The sequence below is a fragment of the Zea mays genome, chromosome 3 (assembly GCF_902167145.1).
Source record: "Zea mays cultivar B73 chromosome 3, Zm-B73-REFERENCE-NAM-5.0, whole genome shotgun sequence".
Taxonomy (NCBI): Eukaryota; Viridiplantae; Streptophyta; class Magnoliopsida; order Poales; family Poaceae; genus Zea; species Zea mays.
Genome location: NC_050098.1, coordinates 207635534 through 207640653, shown reverse-complemented (window position 1 = coordinate 207640653; position 5120 = coordinate 207635534). Strand labels below are relative to the sequence as shown.

Below are 5120 nucleotides of genomic sequence, written 5' to 3'. Positions count from 1 at the left end.
TCGATTCTTATATGTTGTAGGATCATAGGTTCAGATCTATACAATATCGCCATAAGTTGTACCAGACTTTGCAACGATTATTCTTTGGGATAAGGAGTTAGGGGTGTTTGGTTTCTAGGTACTAATTTTTAGTACTTTCATTTTATTCTATTTTAGTCGCTAAGGGCCTGTTTAGGAGAGCATTACTTCAAAAACTTTAGCTTTGATTTTCCAGCTTCACCATAAAACAACTCCAGCAAATTGTTAAGGTGGGTTCCAGGAGCGTTTGGCTTGCATATGGACTTTAGCTTCTATAGTACAATTGATTTGTTTGAGTTGCTTTGGTTATGCTCGATGATTAGTGGGGTGTCGTGAGAGAGAACAGAAGTTGTATGTTGCGTAACCAGTGACACGGTGGGTAATTTTCGTACAACTTCATGAGAAGATATAAAAACAGTGTTTTTGAAGCACTCTCTAAGTAGCTTCATTAATTTCATGAAACAGTCCTTTAGTTTTTTTAAAGTTAGAGCTTGTGGAACTGGACCTGTTTGGGTGGAAGAAGTTGAAATTCTTGAAGTGAAACTCTCCCACACAGGGCCTAATTTGCCAAATACGGAAACTAAAACTTTATTTAATTTCCATGTTTAATAATTTATGGACTAAAATGAACGGACTCAAAATTATTTCTTAGAAACCAAACACCCCTAACTCTCACACGTTTGAATAGCATTTGACACAAAACATCTTATAGAAAGTTACAATTTATGGGCTAATATGGAACTATTGTTAAGGAATAAATTATGGTCCATAAGAATATATGACCGTTTAAGGCTTATTTAGAAAAAAAACATGCAGTACAAACTTATTCAACTTCTTAAACACAAATCCGTCGTTATTGTACAAAGTGGTTGCCATGGTGTAGTGGTTATCACGTCAGTCTTACACACTGAAGGTCTATTCCACTTCTTAAACACAAATCCGTCGTTATTGTACAAAGTGGTTGCCGTGGTGTAGTGGTTATCACGTCAGTCTTACACACTGAAGGTCTCCAGTTCGATCCTGGGCGGCAACATTAATTTTGCTTTTGTCTTTTTCCATTTTTCCATCGTTGGAAGCTACAAGTGTTCATTTTTTTATTAAGGGATGTAATGTTCATTTTTTCATGCCTACATGTCAAACAAAATCACACTAAATCAAGTCCGCGTTGGTAGTGAATACTGTCATTGAAGATGGCCGTCGGAGAAACCAAGTCCAAAGATGAAAAAAATCCAAATCTCTACTTCTCTACTACTACTAGTTAGTTGCCCGTGCATTATGACGATACACGAACACCGCTGATAAAAGCATTAGTAGTAATTAATTTTGGATCACTTCATGAGATGTGCTCTCCCGACAGGAGGAAAGACCCATTCATTTTTTATTCATCAATTAGAATAAAGTAGAAGAAGCAACTAAACACCATACATGTTCATATATCAAACCCATATATTGTCTAATAGCTATATATGTGGTCAACAAGATGTTATTAATCAATTACAAGATTTCCTATGGATACGCGATGTGTCAATACTAATACGCCATTTTTTCCTAAAAACAATGATATAGAGATATGCTATTTTGTAAACATTAGTAAAGCATTGTAAATAGTTTATATTGGCTAATTATTGATAATAGTTGTCTTCGGATATTCTGCATCGTGCCCCTGACATAGTAGTCGACGACCTGCTGCAGGGGTAGGCCCTTGTACTCCATGACAGTAGCCATGTCCCACTTGAGCGTGCCCGACATGGCCCCGGCGCCGCATGTGTATGTGCCGAACCTGATCAGCGGTGAATCCCCAATGCGCTCGAGCATCTTGCTCATCAACCATCTGTGGACATGGCCGCCGCACACCCCAACGTCTCTTATGCGTACACACTGATGTGCAACCCGTTCATCACCATGCCCGCCTTGTGTACGTTGTTGTTGTCCATGTTGTTCGCGCTACACTTATCCATTTGCGCTGCATTTATCCATCCCCATCGGTGGGATGAGGTAGTCGAACTGCGCGAGCGCGAAAAGTAGGAAAAAAGAGCAACCATGGTTGATGAGCAAGATGAGTAAGAAAATGATGGACAACCTCTTTCCTCGGCCAAACACCCTATTGATGCATTTAAGGGGAACATGTTATATAAATAATAAATATAGAAAAGGGAAGAAAAAAAGGAACAACAGTGCGAGAGGCGCGCCAGGTCCAGCATCAACGTCTCCTGCAGCCGACTGGGCAAGTCCCGGAACTCGGAGATGAGGTTGTTGGTGCCTTCCTCTGCCTGCTTGGTCAACATCACGTCCTCCTCAACCTCCACCTCCGCCGCCGACTGCTCCTTGCTGAGACGGTCGCATTGGCTTTTGCTTTGGCGTCGGCAAGCACCAGCGCTTTCTTGCCTGATTTGGTCGGCTTGGCACCAGCATCCACGGTCGAATTGGACGGCGACGGTTTCTTCGCCTTTCCAGCCGCGACGGTAACCTTAGATTTGGCGCCCGTCTTGGAAACCTTGGTGGACTTTGCCAAATCGGCGCCCTTGCCCTTGGCGCGGGGTGTGGGGGAGGGAGGCAGAACCGTGCGCCGTGAACGTCTACACTACAGTCTTAAGTGGTAGTAGATATTAGACTATTTTTAATATATTAATTGACATGCAAACATTCAATATAACCCATAACACGGACTAAACTTTAGCCAATCGAACAAAACAACCCGTTAGTCTATTCCTAGGCAACATTTCGAATAATCTAAGGTATAGCAGTGCAAATGCCTGGCCATTGTCACCGAAACAAAAAAACACTGACATGGGCAAACCTATGCGAAGAGAGATCACATGTTCATCATACTTTCGCACATACCCTCCCGATCTATTCCATGGAAGGAGCCATTTTATTCCAGAAACAGATGCCCAGGCTTTCTCCGGGTCCTCTGATAGAAGCTCACATAGGTTCACAGTTCAGACTTGACTTACAAACAGTCGCACAAAACATACAACACTCTGTTCTAACTCGGGACACGAAATCCTCTTTCTCTCTCCCTCTCCGCTCACATTGCCTCAATCTAGGAAGACTACCGAAGCTCCGGGCGCACAAAGTCGGCGTTGGCAGGCACAGATATGTCGACAGTGGGCCTTAGCTCGGCGCAGACCTCGATGGCACCGTGGACAGGGTCCGACAAGAAGTTGCTGATGAGGTCCTGGTTGATCGGGGCGTCCTTGTCCACCGCCACGAAGGCCTGCTGCGTCAGGATGTAGTCGAAGCGAGGCGCCCACTTCCTGGATCCTAGGCGAGCCGTTGTGGTCTTGTGGAGCAGTTGTCCACCATGAAGGCGACCCCACGGGCGTGCATGAACGAGTTCAGCGAGTCCACTGACTCAATCACACTCTCGTTGATGATCTCAGAGTAGGAGTGCCCCTTCTTCCTCAGGATCTCAATCTAAAGCCATTGCACAAGCACCAAATGAGTAAAGTAAGATCCACCAACATGAGGTTAGCTCGGTTGCCACTTGAGAAGGTGGAGAAACCTTACCTGAGCCATCATCAGGGCAATGTACACTCCAGCAGTGAAGGCATGGAGCGGGCCAAGATCACCTTCCGGACGGGTTGAGCGCACCTTTTCACCAACCTTCCACATGCGAGTTTGGTCGATGTTGCCCATCGGAAAAGTTGGGAGGCCCTCTTTCTCCTATAAAACATAATTACGTTATCCTATTAAACCATGTCAAAACTGTAAACTTAACCATGAGCACAATAAAAATCAGAAATGTTAGTTTAGTTTAACAGAACTCACATAAAACCTCCGCCCAGCCAACACCACGCTCCGGATTTCACTTCCAGAGGCCACATCTTCATAGCATTCGTAGAGTATATCCATGCACGGGTAAAACGATGCATTATAAGCCTTGTTGAACTCCTTTTTGCCTTCCTCGCTCAAAGAGTTGTACACTTCAAGCATCCCCTAGAGTCCAACCAGAATATTAAGATAATAACCTACTAAACAAAGACCAACAATGGTTGGCATAAGGATGAATAATCACGTAATTTCTTTGAGATGGTTTTCGAGATGATCCCAGTTATGCCCTCGATAGTGTTTTTGTAGGCCGACTCTTCATCCATTCCTTGTTCTGTGTACCTCCTAAACAGAGCCTCCACGATACCATGGACAGCACCCAACAAGATGCCTGTATGTTAAATGGTTAGTTACATACTTACAATACAATTATTAAAGGATAGGTCAGTTAGTATTCTAACCTCGCTCTCCAAAGATATCACTCTTGTACTCCTGTTCCAAAGTAGTAGCAAACGTGAAGGGGGAACCAAGTGCAACTAGCCATGCTAAAGCAACATCAGTTGCCCTTCCATCAACATCCTATACAATGAAAAAACATTAGTTTAAGCATAAAGCACATCTGTCACCAAATGCATTTGAAATATGTTTTTTCAACAGATCAAAGAAAGAGAAACGAAAAACTGAAACATTGATAAGCAGAGAAAAGCTTCAAACATACCTGGTGCACAACAAAGCTAGAGTTGATGCCAGTGCCATTGACTTCCTTGCCCTGAACATAAAGCCTGCTTACGGATGGACCCATTCCCTTGGGGCATACAACAATCACACTGATGTTCTTTGGGAAATTGAGTCCGAGTGATTGCAAATGTCCCAGAAGAAATCCATGAGATAAAACAAGGATATTGTTTGGTTTCATGTGAGAGAAGATCTTCTCATAGTTGTCAGCCAGCAGAAAGTGAGATGCAACTTTCAGGATGAACTGAACCGACGATGTAACAATTGAGTACCATATCGCCATAACGAAATGGCAAATGGGAGTGCTACAGAACATCATATAGGTTGGAGTAACTGGCAGGGAAAAAATATCCTTTTGTAGAAGACTTGGCACAAGTCAAGCATCAGGCAGAAATATACATACACAATAGAATGAATGCACATGAAACCATGCAGCTAGTGGGCATGATGCGAACCTGTGCAACATCGGATATCAGCAGCAACACAAGATCGCTGCCGGAGACGGTTTCCCAAATATCGCCCAAGGTTCCGCTCTCTTCGGTGAATCCAGCGGCACGTGCTTCCTCAAAAGATTTGGATCCTTTCCGGAGACCAAT

The 5120-nt window shown here is 43.6% G+C and overlaps 1 non-coding gene and 1 pseudogene across 1 annotated transcript; one reads left to right on the top strand and one right to left on the bottom strand.

Moving 5' to 3' along the window:
- The first annotated feature begins 978 nt into the window (after positions 1–978).
- Positions 979–1051, top strand: TRNAV-UAC (transfer RNA valine (anticodon UAC)). The gene has a single exon. It is a non-coding gene; the product is annotated as a tRNA-Val (tRNA).
- LOC109939168 (ketol-acid reductoisomerase pseudogene) lies at positions 3067–4825 on the bottom strand (annotated as a pseudogene).